Raw genomic sequence first — 18987 nt, forward strand, 5'->3', positions numbered from 1 at the left:
TACTTGTGCATTTTTCATCTCTGACATTTTAATTATGTTTAGCCAGACAGATAAATTTTCTCAGCTTTCAGCAGGTAATTTATTTTCTGAGAAAAATGTTTGTTGATTTATGGGTTAGGGGTTCAAATTAAATAGGCAGACAGAATATTTTTCTTTTAAAAATCTAAATCTAAATTCCCAGAGTTTTTTTGGGTTTTTTTTGTTGTTGTTGTTTTGTTGTTTTTAAAGAAGTGGTATGTGGAAAAACCACAGACATTGACAGCTCTGAGTCAGAAAGTGGTTCAGAAGAGCTGAGCTATGAAAGTGAAGAAATTTTAGGAAAAATTAGCCAAATAGTTTTGCTTATATTTTCCTTTTTATGTATGCCAAGAGTGCATATAATAAACCCCTAGGTCTAAATAAGTCTAAAAGAGCTCTTTCTATGAATATAAAATAAAAATTCTAATTGATAAGAAGACAGTTTTCATTAGTATTATGTCAAATAACAGTGTATCTTACAGTATATTTGATGGAATATAATAATCCAATCCACAAAATAATTTTTGAATATAGAATATAGAGATGTTCTGAAATATATGAATGAAGTTGTTGTATATTTCTATAGGTAGTTTAAGGCACCCAACACAATGATTTGATACATGCATGTATTGCAAAATGATCACCACAATAAGGTTAGTTAACACATCCATCACCTCACATATAATTACAACTTTTTTCTTTGTGTAGTGAGAAAATGTGAGATCTACTTCCTTAGCAATTTGCAAGTATGTAGTATTGTAAACTATAGTTACCACATTGACTCTTGGATCCCCAGAACATACTAATCTTATAACTAGAAGTTTGTACCCTTTGACAGTTTATATTTTTTAAATGTTGACTGGCTGCTCTTTGAAGAATGGATTGCACAAGATAAAGTAGGAGGCTAACACAATCTTCTAGGAGAGATATGATGGTGATATGAACAAGTAGTGTGGCAGGGAAGGGGAAGAGGAAAGACGGGATGTATTTTGAAGGTAGGGTGAAGGCAGTTAGGGAAAAGCGTGCTCAGGATGACACCCTCAGGTTTCTGCCTTAAGAAACTGGTGTTGGAGATGCGCTTTACTAAGATGAGAAAAGCTGGCAGAGGAAGAAGTTTGGGGAAATAGTGAGAGTGCAGTTTTAGACATCGTATGGTTGAAAGGTTCATGAAAATTCAAGTGATAATGTCAGGTAAGCATCCTGACATACAAGTCTGGAGGTCAGAAGAGGAGCCTGGATGGGAGAGAGAAATTTGGGAGTCACTAGTCTATGGATGGTATTTAAGCCATGAGACTGCTGGGTGAGATCACCTAGGAAGACAGTACAGAGGGAGGAGCAAAGAGAGCCCAGAACATATGCTGTCCAAGTGTGTTCATGACTCTGCAAGAAACTGTACAGCAGTGAGAATGTTTCCCTTTCCATTTCCCTTTCCATTGGCTCATTATTTTATCCATTTGTTTTTTTCTGGTATGTATATCAAGAACTTTCTAAGTGAATCCTAAACTAAAGGTCCTGGGGTATTTTTTTCCCTTGCTGTCAGAGCCAAAGGGAGGATCCAGGTTTAAGGGGGGGATCTGTTCCCCATATATAATTTGGGGAACATTCTTTTAAAAAGTACAAGTTTATAAACATAGAATTAGGCACAAAAGTAAATATTTATTTAGAATTGGAAAAGATATCACAACAAATTGCAGATTTTAAAAAGTTGACAAATACCAGAGATGTCACAAAATCAAGACAATCTTATTTCTTTTTTAATAAATTTATTTATTTATTTTTGGCTGTGTTGGGTCTTCGTTTCCGTGCGAGGGCTTTCTCCAGTTGCAGCGAGCGGGGGCCACTCTTCATCGCGGTGCGCGGGCCTCTCACTGTCGCGGCCTCTCCTGTTGCGGAGCACAGGCTCCAGACGCACAGGCTCAGTAGTTGTGGCTCACAGGCTTAGTCGTTCCGCGGCATGTGGGATCCTCCCAGACCAGGGCTTGAACCCGTGTCCCCTGCATTGGCAGGCAGATTCTCAACCACTGCGCCACCAGGGAAGCCCGACAATCTTATTTCTACTTTAAAATTATTTTAATTAATTAATAAGTAACTGCTTGACACATGCATATATTACTTCTTCTTACCTTTTCTGGCTACATAATTTTTGATTGCCTCTTTACCTTTAGAAAATCATATTCTATAGAGCGAAGAGAAAGATAATTGAGTCTTATAAAACATGGTCTATCAAGTTTTTTTTATTATTAATAGTTTAAAATTTCTGCATCACAACTCGTGATAGACTATGCCATATGAATTTTTAGAACCGTTGTTAAATTTGGGAAAATCTCAATGAAATTTCTTTCACATACGAACAGTAAAATTTCAGCGCTATTTCACTGCTTTGGCGCCAATGTTGCATGCCATCTTGTTTAGAACCCTCAGACTTTGTCAGGAAAAGACGTGTTAGATATACAAGCAGAAAGCGTATAACTTCACACAAGACATGCTTGCTGTTTGTAATACTGCTCTAGGCTTTGTCCCACAAACACAGGAATTCTGACAAATTCTGTTTTGTGCCACTCCCACTTTTTAAAAAATGGTTTGCTTGTGCTTGTACATGTTGCATTACTGAACACATTCCTGACAGGAGAGGACTTCCATTTCGACTAGGTGTTGATGAGAAGCAAAGCCTCCAGCTTACGATTTCACACGTTTGATGGGTGGAAGAATTTTCTACAGACTAGGCTGTAGCTTTACACATTTTCAGTCTTGTTTCTCCTCCACTCCCCAGATACTGCATGCTTTGTATTGCAGTCCGGCCTCTGGTCCTGCATCCTTGTGTCATGGTTCATGGTAAGTTGTCATGGGGAGGTAGGAGTCCTCTTAGAAGCCATTCCTATAACCTGGATGACTATGGACGACTTAACTATACATGGAAGTGACTATGAATCGCATAAGCATATTCCACTAAACCCAAACCACATAAATATCTCCCCAAATCAACATCTCCAACATGACCCAACACAAGGGGAAGCCTGAGTGGAAAGAGACAATAGTTCTAACCAGTTGTGATTAAAACATATAATTGTACACATACCTGTGACCATGAGAACACATGACTGGGTCCCTCCCAAGGCCTTAGCAGGGCCCTGTGCAAGCCCCCTTCATTAGTTTCATAGTAAAACTACCTCTGGTCAGAGCCTGAAATCTTCAACTACAGAGGTATTAACTGCTCACAGGTAGGTACCTCTTTATCCTCTCCTTGCGGGTGGAACAGTTATGTCCCTCCTGTGAGTTAGTCTTCGGGATATCTCAAGGTGATGGTTTGAGTTGCTGCTCTGAAGTCATCAGTGTCCAGTTTTCTTTTCTTTTCTTTTCCCTTCTCTTCTCTTTCTAGCATATGCATACTGAGAAACATTTTTGTTCTTTTTTTAAAAAATAAATTTATTTATTTATTTATTTATTTTTGGCTGCGTTGGGTCTTCATTGCTGCCCATGGGCTTTCTCTAGTTGCGGCGAATGGGGGCTACTCTTCGTTGCGGTGCGTGGGCTTCTCATTGTGGTGGCTTCTCTTGTTGCAGAGCATGGGCTCTAGGTGCGTGGGCTTCAGTAGTTGTGGCTCGCGGGCTCAGTAGTTGTGGCTCGTGGGCTCTAGAGCACAGGCTCAGTAGTTGTGGTGCATGGGCTTAGTTGCTCTGCGGCACGTGGGATCTTCCTGGACCAGGGGTCGAACCCGTGTCCCCTGCATTGGCAGGCGGATTCTTAACCACTGTGCCACCAGGGAAGCACCCATTTTTGTTCTTAAGTATAGGTTTTTCTCTTACAAACCTTGATTTTTAAAAATTGCTATTTATTAATGGTACCTGATTAAATAATTCAATAAGCATTTACTCTTTGCCCAGTACGATTACTAAGTGCATATAATCCTGTTAGAATTGTGTGGTGAGGAGACAGCAGTTCTATCTGTATGCGTGAGCTTTTAAGAAAAATCTGAGCCTACAAATGCTGACAAGCATCTTGTATATGACTATCAAAACTGACGTCCTCTAAGAAGCTTACCTTTACGTTTGCTTAATTCAAATCCCAGAGGAAGTAAACACCTACAACTAACTATTCCTCTAATATTAGTTACCACAAATATGCCTCTACTTCGGTGAGTCTTTACTCTTGAAAACTATGATCTGAGTCTAAAATGGCTCTTTAGCATGTAAATAACTTAAGTAAGGAATTATATATATATATTTTTTTTTTAAAGATTTATTTCTTATTTATTTATTTTTGGCTGTGTTGGGTCTTAGTTGCAGACTCAGGATCTTTGTTGAGGCACATGAGATCTTTTGTTGCGGTGCGCGGGCTTCTCTCTAATTGTGGATTTTCTCTCTCTAGTTGTGGCGTGCAGTCTCCAGAGCATGTGGGCTCTGTAGTTTGTGGCACGTGGGCTTTAGTTGTGGCGCGAGAGCTCAGTAGCTGTGATGTGTGGGCTTAGTTGCCCTGCAGCATGTGGGATCTTAGTTTCCTGACCAGGGATCGAAACCACGTCCCCTGCATTGGAAGGCAGATTCTTTACCACTGGACCACCAGGGAAGTCCCGGAATTATATCTTTCACGTAATATGCTTTCCTTGACACACTATGAATATTTGCCCTAAACAAAAATCACCTAGTTATAGACCTGACTAAAGAGCAGTTACCCCTTCCTGGGAGGGAGAGAACAGAGAAAGGAAAGCTAGGTGGGAGGGGTATATTGGGGGGAAAAGGAATAACTTTCATTCTGCTGGAGAGATAGTATGAGGTACTGAAAAAAGAGAAGAACTCCTCAATTTAGATGGTCGAGGTTGACCTCGGCTCTCTGAACTTAGGTGTATGATCTTAGGCAAATTATTTAAACTTTCTTAGCTTCATTTTCTTTTGAAAATAAGGGAGATAATATTTGAGAGGATTCTTGGGGGTTTTGATGGGATGGTAGTAGGAAATCTTCATGAATACTTAAACATTGTGTCATCACCTCACACACACACACAGCTTTTTTTTTTTTTTACCTTAGTGCTCATTTTTTATCAAAGTAATCCATGCACATTACTTAAGACTTTTAATAAAAAGCTGTTCAAATCTAGAATATATGCCCACCATATTATCATGCTATCTTGCCTTCACTATGCAGTGTTAGGATTTCCTTCTCCCTTTATTTCAGTTGAATTTCATTTTCTGGATCTCATTTCTCTCTTTTGCTTATGGTTTCTGGGTTTCTAGTATTGTTTGAGGTTTTTGACACAATATTATATATAGTCTCCTAAATTTTCTTCTTATATATTTTTATATCCCATTTGAACTTTATTTTTACACACAGAATCCTTCCAGAGTTTTCATATACTGTTATATTTTTTAAAATAGAAAATTACAGCAGCAACATTTATTTTTAAAAATTCCTTTTCTCACAGAGCTAAGACAACACCTTTGACATATATATATTTTAAATTTTTATTGAAATACAGTTGATTTACAATGTTGTGTTAGTTTCAGGTGTACAGCAAAGTGACTTCAGTAGTTGGGTGCGTGGGCTCAGTAGTTGTGGCTCATTAGCTCTAGAGCACAGGCTCAGTAGTTGCAGCTCATGGGCTTAGTTGCTCCACGGCATGTGGGACCTTCCTGGACCAGGGATCGAACCTGTGTCCCCTGCATTGGCAGGCAGATTCTTAACCACTGTGCGACCAGCGAAGTCCCTCATCAATTCTTTATTCAGATCACTTTGCTTGCCAGTATACTCTTTTGTCTCTGGTTTCTTTCTCTCAACATTATTTTATGAGATCCATCATGTCACTGCATGTAGCAATACTTAGCTCATTTTTCTTTGTCTACAGTTTTCTATTGGATTAACATATTCTATAATTGTTTATTTATTTTATGGTTTAAAGGCATTAGTATTTTTCCAGTATTGGCCTATAATAAACAATGTTTCTAGGAATAATGTACATACTTTTTAGTGAATATCTGGTGCAAAGAAATGTATGCATTTCTATTGAGAATTCACCTAAGAGTTAAATTGCTGTGTCTACATGTATTTAATTTTAATAGATAATGCCAAACTGTTTCCCAATGTATTTGTACCAGTTTCAACTCCTAATGGCAGTATATAAAGATTCCAGCTATTCCACATTCTCATCAGCATTTGGTACGATCACTTTTTAAATTTTAGCATTTTGTCAACTGTGTTGTGTTACGCATTTTTGTTTTAATTTAATTCTGATTACTAAAGAGACTGAAAACCTTTCAATGGCTTATTGGCCATTTGTATATCATCTTTTGAGAAGTGCCTCTCAAGTGAGGCACTTCAAGTCTCTTACTAAATTTTCTGTTGGGCTGTTTATCATTTTCTTACTGATTGAAGGAGTTCTTTATATATCATGGTTAATGAGCCCTTCATTGGTCATATGTGTTGTAAATATTTTATACCACTCCCACTTCTTACTTTATTTATTTATTTTAAAAAGTTATTTATTTATTTTTGGCTGTGTTGGGTCTTCATTGCTGCACGTGGGCTTTCTCTAGTTGTGGCGAGTGGAGGCTACTCATTGCGGTGGCTTCTCTTGTTGCAGATCACGGGCTTTAGGCGCACGGGCTTCAGTACTTGTGGCTCGCAGGCTTCAGTAGTTGTGGCTCACAGACTCTAGAGCGCAGGCTCAGTAGTTGTGGCGCACGGGCTTAGTTGTTCCACGGCATGTGGGATCTTCCCAGACCAGGGTTCGAACCTGTGTCCCCAGCATTGGCAGGCGGATCCTTAACCACTGTGCCACCAGGGAAAGCCCACCCTTTTCACTTTAAAGATTAAGTTGTTAATTTTTTTTTTTTCCACGCCACATGGCTTGCGGGAATCTTAGTTCTCCAACCAGGGATTGAACCTGGGCCCTCATCAGTGAAAGCGCAGAGTCCTAACCACTGGACCGCCAGGGAATTCCCTAAGTCGTTAATTTTAATGTATTTTTTTTTGTGCTTTTTCCTTTTGTTAATGTCTTATGTCCTGTTCATGAAATCTTTGCTACCTCAGGGTAATGAAGATATTCTACCACATAATTTTTAAGAAGACTTATTGTTTTACTTTTAATTTTAAACCTATAATCTACCTTCAGTTGATTTTTGTAAATGGTGTGAGGTAGGTTCAAATTTCTTTTCGTCTCCACCCATATGTATATTTAATTGAACAAACATCACTTTTTGAAAAGACAATACTTTCTTCACTGATCTGTAGTACACGTGTGCACGCACACACACACAAACGCACACACAGACACACACACATCCTACTTGGGTTTGAGTAGGATTGCACCAAATCTGTACATCAATTTGGGGAGAATTGATATCTTTATAATATTTCCAATCTGTGAAATTGCTATGTCTATTTATTTAGATATTCCTAATAATAATTTATATTTTTCTGACTGGTTTTATGGTTCTATGTGTAGAAGTCTTGCACACATTTCATTAGAGTTATTTCTAGGTATGATTGCATAAATGATATTTTTAAAAATTTCAGTTTTCTAATTTTTGCTGGTATATAGAAATGCAATTGAATTGTGCACGTTGACCTTTTATCCAGCAAAAATACACCATCATAATTTCTGCAGATCTTCAGTTTTATTTCTTCCTTTCCAATCCTTATTTTTCTTTCTCCCTTTTCATACTGGTTAGAACCTCTGGTACAATGTTAGTGTAAATGGTGATAATGGGCATCCCATGTCCTGATTTCAGAGGGAAATCTTCCAATATTTCACCATTAACTATGCCGTTTGCTATAGGTTTTTTTTTTTTTTATAGATACCATTTATTAGGTTAAGTATGCCCCTTGCCATTCCTGGTTTGCTATGGATTTTTTTTTTTTTTAATATCATGGGCATTAAAAAACATTTTGTCAACTTTTTTTCTGCAATTAAGATGATTTTTCTCTTTTATTCTGTTAATGTGGTAGATTACATTGATTTTTCAACATTAAACCATCCTTTCATTCCTGAGTATGCCCATCTTTTATTATCCCTTTTCTATATTGTTAGATTCATTTGGGATTTTTGCATCTATGTAAGTGAGTGAGATTGGCTTTTAATGTCTCTTCTTTGTAATGGCTTTGTTAGCATGGTATCAAAACTGCTGGCCTAAGAAGATTTAAGAACTCTTCAGTTCCTTGGAATAATGTGTATATTGGTGTTAATTCTTTAAATATTTGATAGGATTCTCTGGTGAAGTTATCTGGGCCTGCAGTTTTCATTGGGGTAAATTTTAGATTAAATTTCTTTAGAAGACAAAGGGTTATTCAGCTTTTCTTTTTCTCTTGGCAGTTTTGATAATTTTTTAAGGAATTTTCCCATTTGATCAAGAATTTCACATTTTTGTCATAAAGTTATGTCTCTATGTACAGTTGGCCTGAAATAAATAGACTGCCAGATATTTCTCCAGCAAAGATGGGTTTATTCAGGATCAGAAGAGAATTGCAGTTCAGGGTCTGCAATCATGGCAAGTCACGTGCAAGTCCCCACACGGCAAGGGAAGACTTTTATAGAGGGGAAAGGAAGCTGGTGGGGCTAACGTAAAACAGTCCGTGGCTTTTCGTTGGCTGAGTCCTTGCCAGGAAAGCAGAGGAGTCTTTCTTCTTCCTGTAGTGTTCTGCTATTGTTGCAGGGTATGAAAGCTCCCCCTTCTGGGCTCCTGACTCTATTTAATTAAGGCTTCTGTTTATTAATTTTTTTACAATATTTTATCTGTTTATGTCTGTAATAAGATCCTCTCTTTCATACCTGATATTGGTTATTTGTGCCTTCGTCTTTTCTTGATGAGTCTATTCAAAGGGTTTATTAATTTTATTAGTCTTTTCAAAGGATCAATTCTTGACAATTGAGTCTATTACATGTATGTTTCTATTTATTTTTGTTTTCTACTTTCTTTGGGCTTAATTTGACAGAGTTTTTTCTAAATTTTGAAATGGTTGCTTAGATCATTGTTTTCAGCCTCTTTTCTAATATATGCATTTAAGGCTATATTTCCCCCTTTAATTATGTGTTTAACTGTATTTTGATGTTGTCATTAATTTCTAGTTTAATTCCACTGTGATTAGAGTCTATATATGATTTCAGTCCTTTGAAATTTAGTGAGACTTGCTTTATGGCTCAGCATATGGTCAGTTTTATAAATGTTCTGTACGCACTTATATTCTGCATTGGAAGTACAGTGCCTAACAGGTCAAATTTGTTCGCAAAATTTGTATTTTTCTTACCGATTTTGTCTGCTTAGTTTATCAGTTATTGACATACATGTTTAAATTTTCTCATTTTGATTGTGGATTTGTCTATTTTCTCCTTTTAGTTCTGACAATTTTCATTACACATTTTGAGTATATGTTACATGCATACAAATTTGGAATTGTTAAATCTTATTTATGTTTTTGGCCATGCCACATGGCTTATGGGATCTTAGTTCCCCAACCAGGGATTGAACCCACCCCTCGGCAGTGAAAAGTGCAGAGTCCTAACCACTGGACTGACCACCAGGGAATTCCCTGGAGTTGTTAAATCTTATTGGTGACTTTAACTTATCAATATGAAATGTCCTTCTTTATCTCTAGAAGTTTTTCTTGACTGTGTTTGTGTTATATACATTTTACCATCCTTTTACTTTCAATTTTTTTGATTCCTGATTGTGGCCAAGTATATGATTGATTTTTGAAATCTTCCATGGTTACATGAAAGTAACATGAAAGAACACATACTTTGGTAATAGGGTACAAAGTTCTATATTTGGCTAAAAACCAAGCCAGTTGATTATATTATTAATATATTAATATCCTTGGTTTTTGGCCACTTATCTGTTAAATTCTTTTTTTTTTAAATTAATTCATTTATTTTTATTTATTTTTTGGCTGCATTGGGTCTTCGTTGCTGCGCGTGGGCTTTCTCTAGTTGTGGCGAGTGGGGGCTCCTCTTTGCTGTGGTGCACGGGCTTCTCACCGCAGTGGCTTCTCTTGTTGCAGAGCACAGGCTCTAGGCGTGCAGGCTTCAGTAGTTGTGGCTCGTGGGCTCTAGAGCACAGGCTCAGTAGTCGTGGCGCACAGGCTTATTTGCTCTGCGGCACATGGAATCTTCCAGGACCAGGGCTCAAACCCATGTCCCCTGCATTGGGAGGCAGATTCTTAACCACCGCGCCACCAGGGAGGCCCTATCTGTTAAATTCTGAAAGAGGTTTATTAAACTTTACCATTATAATTGTCTGTGTGCATGTATGTGATTTTAACCAAGTTCTTGTATTGTTGGGTGCTTTTGTATTTTTGTATTCAATATTTATTTGGTGCCTAGAAGTTTAAGATTATTATTATTTCGTGGAGTTTACCTCCTTTTATCTTTACATAATATTCCTCTTTTTCACACTTAATGCTTTGGCCTTAATTTTTCTATACTTGATATTAATAGTCTCATTCTTGTTTTCTTTTTGCTTGCATTTAGGCAAACATCAAAAATCCTAAATAAACTGTTGTACCCAGATCCTTGCTATGTACTAGGTAATGTGAGGGGGTTAACAGTCTGTGCCAAAGTTTCTTGCTTCCAGGAGCTTCATTTTAATTTTACTAATGGCATATCTCATTAAGATTCTTGCTTTAATACATATATTTTTCAGCACATCTCCTAATTTAAAGCTTTTCATCAAAGAGTATAAACTAAAAAGGTGCACTGAAACAGCTATCTAATCTTTGATATAGTAAAATCAATTATTAATATAGAACTATCAGCTTTAAAATTATAATAATGGACATATTATGCATCATAGAAATATTAAAGTGGTTTTCTAGAGTAGGGGTGCTTGCTTAACCAACAGAAATGGTGGCAGTGGGCTTAGCTAAGTTGAAGGAACTTCTGTAAGGCTGGTGGTAGCTGTATGGGATGATAACAATGGTATACTTGATTATTGGGGTTATTTCCAAGGTACAATTAATATTAAAATTGTATTTGATTTTAATGTATTGCACAGGAATGCAATAAGAATGTGTGTCTTTAAGTCCCTTCAAAGCTTGTAAAGAAAAGTAGCAAATTGCTTTTACTACCACAAAGACCCAAAAATCTATACGATGCATACAAGTATATATGTATGACAGTGATGAAAGACTATCTCTTCTAGTAGAGTGTCACAGATACACTAAAAATTCTTGCAACGTACCAGTTATGGCTTTTTTTTTTTTTTAAGCCTTTACTGAATTTGTTACAATATTGCTTCTGCTTTATGTTTTGGTTTTTTGGCCGCGAGGCATGCGGGATCTTAGCTCCCCAACCAGGGATTGAATCCGCACCCCCAGTATTGGAGGGCGAAGCCTTAACCATTGGACCACCAGGGAAGTCCCCAAGGCTTTTGTTTTTAGTGCACCAAAAATTTGTCAAAACAAGATTCGCACTAGGCAGTTGCTAATAACATTGTATAGAATTATAGAGCAGAACTTGGAGCATAAGATGACATACAACTTTACAGATATATATAAAGGCAGTAAATTTCATTTCTGGGATTCAGAAATAGTTCTAACTTATCCATGTGTAGTTCCCACTCTAGATTGTCTTGAGGGAGAATTTTTTAAACTCGGGCTGCTATCACTAATACAATCACTGACTACTCACAAAATATGACATTCCCCCCCCCCCCGATTATTGGTACTTAATACAAATTAAAATTAGCTTCTAGCAAATCTGCTGCTGGGGGAGTGTCGTTGGAGGTCACCCAGACAAAATATAATTCTCACAGTATATCCCAGAGCAAATATAATTGATGGATTATTTGTAGTGTTGAACGTAATCTTTATTAGCATGAAAATGACTTAGAATTGACCGAAGATTTACTATTAGTAAAGGGTGCTCAAGAATGAAGGGTTCTTTAGCCTTAATATATGAGTAGGCAGTTGCCTACAAAATGTGTTTTTAGGGGATATGAAATGTGTGAAAAATAAGACTCTTAGACAATTTTTAAAAAGCAAAGATGACTATATAACCAAATCAATACTTTCCTTTTAGAACATTTATTATAGTTATGTGGGAAGATTACACATTTACATTCTAATAATGCTGCCATTGTTTTTATGAAATTATTTTCAGCATCAGCTTTTGAACCACACAAGAACATTGGCTTTATTTATATTGACATCATTATCTTTAATCACAAATGACATGGCTTGGCTCAGTAATTTTTATTATTTCCCATTACTGGCTCTGGTAACTTTGGGTCATTTCCAAAAATCAAATCTTCCCTTAAAAATGAAGAATTGCTACTATGAGGATATTTTTAGAAACTTGATTAGAGTGCTTAAGTAAATCTCAAAAACACATTATAATGTAGAGTAAGCCTAGTTTTTGCCAAGATGACTACCTGGAAAGTAATACTCATTTAGATTATCAGGTGAAAGAGAAAAAAAAAATCTCATTGTTTCATCATACTTCCCCCTTCTTCCATCTAAAACCAGGAAAATTGCTGAATTTGTGAACATTAGTGCTAGAGTACACAGAATCTTGGAAGTTACTCTCCCTCCCTCCCTATTAGTATGCAATTATGGGTTTCAAAATCCTGGACTTGCTTGAGGGATACTTGAACAGAGAATCTAAGGAAATGAAATATGGATTTGATGCATTTCAATAGAGGAGGAAATATATTTAATCCTGAGGTGGGATGAAGATAACAGTAAGAACATCCAGAATGAGAGGATACAAACTCGAATGAGATGCTTGCAGTTCAGGAGAAAGACACAGAACAGAGGAGTTCAAAGAGCCTAAGCTGACTTACTTTGGGGCAAGTCATAGAACTTTATAGATCTTTTCAAATTCTCAGAATCCCAGTATTAACATAACGTCCTCGTTTTAACTGTTTCACAGGATTTTTGGGAGAAGTGAAAAACATGCCTGGTTGCTTTTGTAGGCTGTGAAACACTGTGGAATTGGAGGCATCATTATAGTACTTGCCAACATCATCATCATGTAAGTAAAGGGATGCATGAGAGAGTGCTAAAAGAAGTAATATTAAAGGTAATAAAAGTTGTCAGAAGTAGAATCCCTTCTATGCAGAAAGGTGGTTAAAATTACTTTGCAAATAAAAATTTTGTTTACTCAGTGGCAAAGAGATTATTTTCACCATGAGGTTCTCATTGTATCATTCAAGTCTCAGGACAGCCCCATAAAGTAGGGATTATTTCCATTTTAAAAATTAGGAAACTGAAGCTAAGCGAGGTTAAGAGATTTGCTAAAAGCCACGTGGGTATAAGGTAGTAAGAACCAGGTTGCAAATCAGTCATTTGAATTCCAAATCCAGTGTTCCTTTTTGTCTCATTAACATTACATTTTGTGTTCGCAACACAAGCTAAAATCTCAGAGGATATTCCATGCATTGTCTTGAATTATAATAAATGAATTACTTGAAATGTATTCCACAAGTATTTCTGCAAGTCCTACCATGCAGGCGGCATTGAATGGCAGAGGCAGGAGACAAAACAAGAGAAAGGGGTGACTGGAAGCCAAGAGAGAGAGGAGTGCTGCAAAAAGGGTTAATGCTGCTGAATATTCTAGAGGAAATATAAAATAGCTGAAAAGTACATAATAAATCTAACTAATACCAGCGGTGGCTCTGGTAAAAAAACAAAAATATTTTAACATAGCAAGGGCAAATGTCAGATTAATCTCAATTAAGAGATGAATGGATGATTCAAGTATTAAACTGCCTGTGAAGAGAAGTTAGAGCAAAAGAAGGAGCCCAGTGGGAATTTTAAAAATAAAATTTTAATTAGATAAGCAGGCATACATTCTTCTTGTAAAATCTGGAACATTACAGATAAAGCTAAAGTCCCCTTTGATCACTACTCCCAATCCCCATCCTGTTAGCAATTTAATGTTTATCTTTCCAGCTCTTTCTGTACACATTTATACACATCTTTATAAGATATAATGATTTTTACATAAAAGGTGCTATATTCCACATATTTACCCGCATCATGCCTTTTTCATTCAACAATAGGTCTTGGGGAATAATGGTGCATATAGAACCATTTATGAACATGTAGGTCATTTCCAATTTCACTGCTATCAACAACGCCTCAAATGAGCATTGCATGTATGCCTCCTTGGGCACACCAGTGCTTCTCTAGGGGAGATACCAAGAGTGGCATTGTTGGGCCGGAGGGTATGGATATTCAAAAATTGTATAGATATTGCCAAATTGCCCTCCAATGTGGCTGTGTCGGTTAGCCCTCTTACCAGCAGTGTTTGTTTCTGAGACTTTTAAAAACAAGGACAAAAACATTACTGTTTCTGATTACAAGAGGTTCACAATATGAAAGAATAAATGCCTTAAAAAGTATTTCAATGTACATATTCGCATCCTAAGAAGAGGGTCAAGAGAGAGAAGACACTGGATGGAGAACGACTAGATCCCTGAGGAAGTGCTAGGGCAGGAGCAGAGCATACGTGAAAGGGTTAGTCCTGGAGGGAAGAAGGGCCCCTGTTCTGATGAGTTTTGCCGGTGTCTCCTTTCTATGGCTGTACGCAACAGAAAGCAAGGTACAAGGGTTGCGATGGGGGACTGAAGAAGGTGGACGAATTTTAAAATATAGGGAAAATGAGAAAGCAGGTGACTAGGACAATGTTTCTCAAAGATAAATGGTTCTGAAAAAAGTGGTAAAAATTTTTCGTAAATTCTGCGTATTAAATCCTGCTTTTATATGGATCTTCTGAAAAGTTTTTTGAGGTGCAAGTTTCTTTGATTTATGGACATGATGCTGAGATTCAATCACTACATGAAATTCCCGGCTGTGAAAACAAAATAAAAAAACCCAAAGGGCTGTTTTTTCAACCAGCCCTGGGGAAGCTACGGGATAGTCGGATGCCGGTTTCAGAAAGTTTCACCATTCTTTCCACCCTCTGTTCCTCTCTTTCCTCCAGAAGGAAGCTGATCCTAGTGATTTCAGCCCACGCATTAAACAGGAAACAATAAAAAGTGTATAGAATTTATATTTTCCTAAAGGGAACTTAGAAACTGCTGCTACATGTTACGTACAAAACTGATTTATGACACATGAACAGAGAATCACAAATTCGGTTTTGGTACTTTTTGTTCCTCTTTGTATTCAGTTGTATAGTAGTTCCAAATTCAAAACGAGAAGAAAAGCTCGTTTTCTAAGCAATAAATATTCTATTTTAAAAACGGCAGGTTGCCGGTCCAAAAAAAAAAAGAAATCCTGCTTTTCGATAATTACAACATATCAACATATTAAAGGCTCTGAAAAAGACTTCAAGTTGTTTGAGTTTCCCAAACTTTCTCAATAACAGAACTTTTTCTTTTGTGTAATATCAATTAACATGCTGTTAAACCAGTCTTCCGTGAAATATATTTTGAAAAACACCGGACTAGTGAAAATTTAAAGAAACGGCCGACAACAAATGTCCAGCTTGTCTTCACAAAATTAATTTATTGAAAACAAAATGAAACCAAAAATACAGAGAACAATTTAACAAACAACCACGTACTCACTCCTTAGAAGTAAAAGGTTACGATTAAATTACAATAAAGTTTATTTATTTATTTATTTATTTTTGGCTGCGTTGGGTCTTTGTTGCTGTGCGTGGGCTTTCTCTAGTTGCGGTGAGCGGGCGCTACTCTTCATTGTGGTTTGTGGGCTTCTCATTGTGGTGGCTTCTCTTGTTGTGGAGTACGGGCTCTCGGTGAGTGGGCTTCAGTAGTTGTGGCTCGCAGGCTCTAGAGCACAGGCTCAGTAGTTGTGGCGCACGGGCTTAGTTGCTCTGCAGCACGTGGGATCTTCCTGGACCAGGGCTCGAACCCATGTCCCCTGCATTGGCAGGCGGACTCTTAACCACTGCACCACCAAGGAAGCCCCTGCAATAAAGTTTTAATGCTTTTCTATTATAGAAATAATATATGTTCATGATACAGATTTGGGAAGTAGAGGAAAGATAGGAAGAACCTACTCTATCATCTTGTCATCTTAGCAAAACCACTGTTAATGTTTGAGACAGTTACTTTAATCTTTATTTCTATTAGGCTTTTTATTGTTTACATCATTACAATAAAACAGCACATACAATTTTATATCATGTTAAATACTTACACTGCATCATAAGCACTGTTGCACAGTTCATGGCTTTTTAATGGCTGCATAATATTCTCCGTGAATAGTGCACTGTTTAACCATTCCCTTTGGTTTTAGAATTTAGGTTGTTTGCAACTTTTCTTTTTTGGCTTTCATTAGTCATACTGTAACAAGTACATGGTAGCATAAAACTTGTTATTTATAGTTACCTTCTAGGATTTATTTGCCAAGTAGAATGAGAATAGTTCAAAGGTGAGGTACATTCTAAAGGCTTCTGAAAAAACACTGCTAACTTGCTTTGAGGATGCAGGGTGGGGGGAGGTGGCTGAGGTGGTATTATCAGTGCTGTATTAAAGAGCCTGTTTGCTCTGTTTTCCCCAATTTATTTTAGGTTTCATTTTGTCAGCACTGTTCCGTTTTTTCCGCTGATAGAGATTTACAGATCCTAATCTGTCCCTTACCACATTATCTATCTCCACTGGTTTTGCAACAACACATTGCAGATCTGCTAAATATGCTATATATTTCTTCATCTAGGCAGTAGAAAACATTTTTTTCATTAAAAATAGGTTAAGGACAGAGTTCAAAGCAGGACAGTAAAGACCATGCCGACATGCGTCAACTTATTAATACTCTTTGGATATTGTTCAAGGAGCTCCAAAGCCAGCTCTATCAACATTTTGATTGACTAATCAAAGAGCACTAAAGTCACCTAACTATAGTAGGATCTTAGCCTACTTTTCTCTATCTTGTTCACAGGGATTTAATAGAAAACTTTGTCAAATGTGGTACTGAAGGATGATTTACTTTATCTTTGGCATTTCTCTCATGATTCTGGTAACTCTTGAGGACAAAGGCTGTATCTTACACATTTCTTATAGCAGAGCCTAGCACAGAACTTGCTTGGTACATAATACACAGTAGATCTTCAATAACGGTTTGCTGGAATGATATGCTTAATTTGGCGTGAACTTAATGAATCTGTTGTCTCACTACAGACACTACTTTCCTTTCCAAGTCATCCAGAGACACATATGCTTATTTTAGAAATGGTAAAATGCCTAATGGAAAGAGCACATGTTTTGTGATTTGTAGGCCTGAGTTCAAGTCCTGGCTTTGCAAGGATAAGCTGGTAACTCTGTGTAACTCTAGGCCTTAAGTTTGTTCATCAATAAAATGGTGATAACCCATCTTCTTTACTTTCCTCAAAGGGTTCTTATGAGAATCAAAAGGGACATCTGATCATGTTATTAGCTGACTTTTTAAAACCTTGTGATAACTTTCTATTGCCCTCAAGAAAAAGTTTAATCCTTTAACATGCCTTTCAAGGATTTTGTGATATGGTCCTCCACTCTCACCATTCTAACAATCTAAGCTCTTTTTCACCTCAAGGCCTTTTGCACAAGCTGTCTGCTTTGCCTGGAAGGCTCTTTCCTGCACTCTTAACACGCTTACTACTAGTAGCAGCAATACTACTAATAGTGATAGCTACAACCTACTGAATCCTTACTAAGCGTGGGATGCTTTATATGCGTTATTAGTTTCTACTTTACCAAGTAGGTAGTATTCTTACCTGGCTTACAGATAAAGCACAGAGAAGTGAAGCAACTTACCCAGAGTAACACAGTTCTTAAGTGTCGCCACTGGGTTACAAACTCAGATCTGTCTGAATTCAAAGCAGATGTTCTCAAGTTCTGCTATTAAGCTATCAGCTTCCTCCAGGAAGCCAACATCTTTAATATCCTCTAATAGCTAGTGTGACAAGGTTAACACCTAAGACACTCATTTGTGATCGCCTGTGTACCATGTGTCTCCCCAGGGAGAGAATAAACAAGCCATCTGAACTCAGACAAGACTGCATTTTGTTTACTTTTGCTTCCCCAGCTCCGAGCTCAGTTCCTGGTACACGTGATGGGCATTAATAAACATCTGTTGAATAAATATACATGTGAAAATATTTTTAAACAGAAAGACACAATACAATGTTATTACTACTTCGAATTTAGCTAAGGAACGTCACCATGCTTACCCGTTTGCGGTCTATGGAATCCACTTTCCCCCCTTCTGCAGTGTGGTACACTTGCTTCTATCCGTTCTTCTGTGACCTCTTCTGTTTGCCACAATTCCTCAAATTCTGCCAACAAACACCCCCCCCCTTCCAACTGCCTTCTGAGAAAACCTTTCGCAGAGGAGAAAAACAAACGTTAAAGTTATTTTCCCTTCATAGCAACTCCTTAAAATTCCTGAAAACTTTTTTTTTTAAAATAAATACAGCGGAGCATAACATCAGCGATCGGTGACGGAAAAAAACTATCTTTTAAAAATGAATTTCGAGTCAAGACTAGGCCGATTGGAGAAAAGAAACCCAGCGCGGTTTTAAGGGAAACCTTCTGGTGCTGCCTAGGCAGCGGTGTCCCCAGGTGGCATCTAATTGTTCATAATATTTTACTGGAGACTTTCAGTAATATAAATAGAGAAAACAGGTGCTACACTCAGCTGGGGGTTTGCCTAAATCAACCTCCTCAGGTTCGATTTTTGGAATAAAAGGCCCAGGAGTTTTTAGGCAATCAGTCCTGTAGTTCTCATCACCCTCAGCGGGAAGGAAAAAGAGGAGGGAGGGGAAAAAGCGAGGGTGCGGAAGCGTGGCGAACAGACGGAGCTACTCTCCCAGCAGAGCAAGGAGGGCTTGGGCTCCGGCCCCCGGTGCGGCCCCTCAAAATGACAATCACATTCTGTAAATTTCGTCGTTTCAATTAAAAAATGACGCCTGGTTTTATAAGTAAGAGGATATACGAAAAATGGAAGGCATTCGCCTCGTGAGAACTTCACCAGCCGGCTCGGCGTCGGGGAGCGCCGCCGCGGTCCGCCCATCCAACCGCCGCCGGCTCGCGG

At 37.7% G+C, this 18987-nt stretch overlaps 1 long non-coding RNA gene across 1 annotated transcript; it reads right to left on the minus strand.

Moving 5' to 3' along the window:
* Nucleotides 1-15430: 15430 nt before the first annotated feature.
* LOC309622292 lies at nucleotides 15431-18983 on the minus strand. The gene is made up of 2 exons (XR_014240679.1): nucleotides 18125-18983; nucleotides 15431-15881 (listed from the first exon to the last, which is right to left on the minus strand). It is a non-coding gene; the product is annotated as an uncharacterized lncRNA (long non-coding RNA).
* Between the last annotated feature and the right edge of the window lie 4 nt (nucleotides 18984-18987).

The sequence above is a fragment of the Balaenoptera borealis genome (genome assembly GCF_965194805.1).
Source record: "Balaenoptera borealis genome assembly, contig: HAP1_SCAFFOLD_2021, whole genome shotgun sequence".
NCBI classification, from domain to species: Eukaryota; Metazoa; Chordata; class Mammalia; order Artiodactyla; family Balaenopteridae; genus Balaenoptera; species Balaenoptera borealis.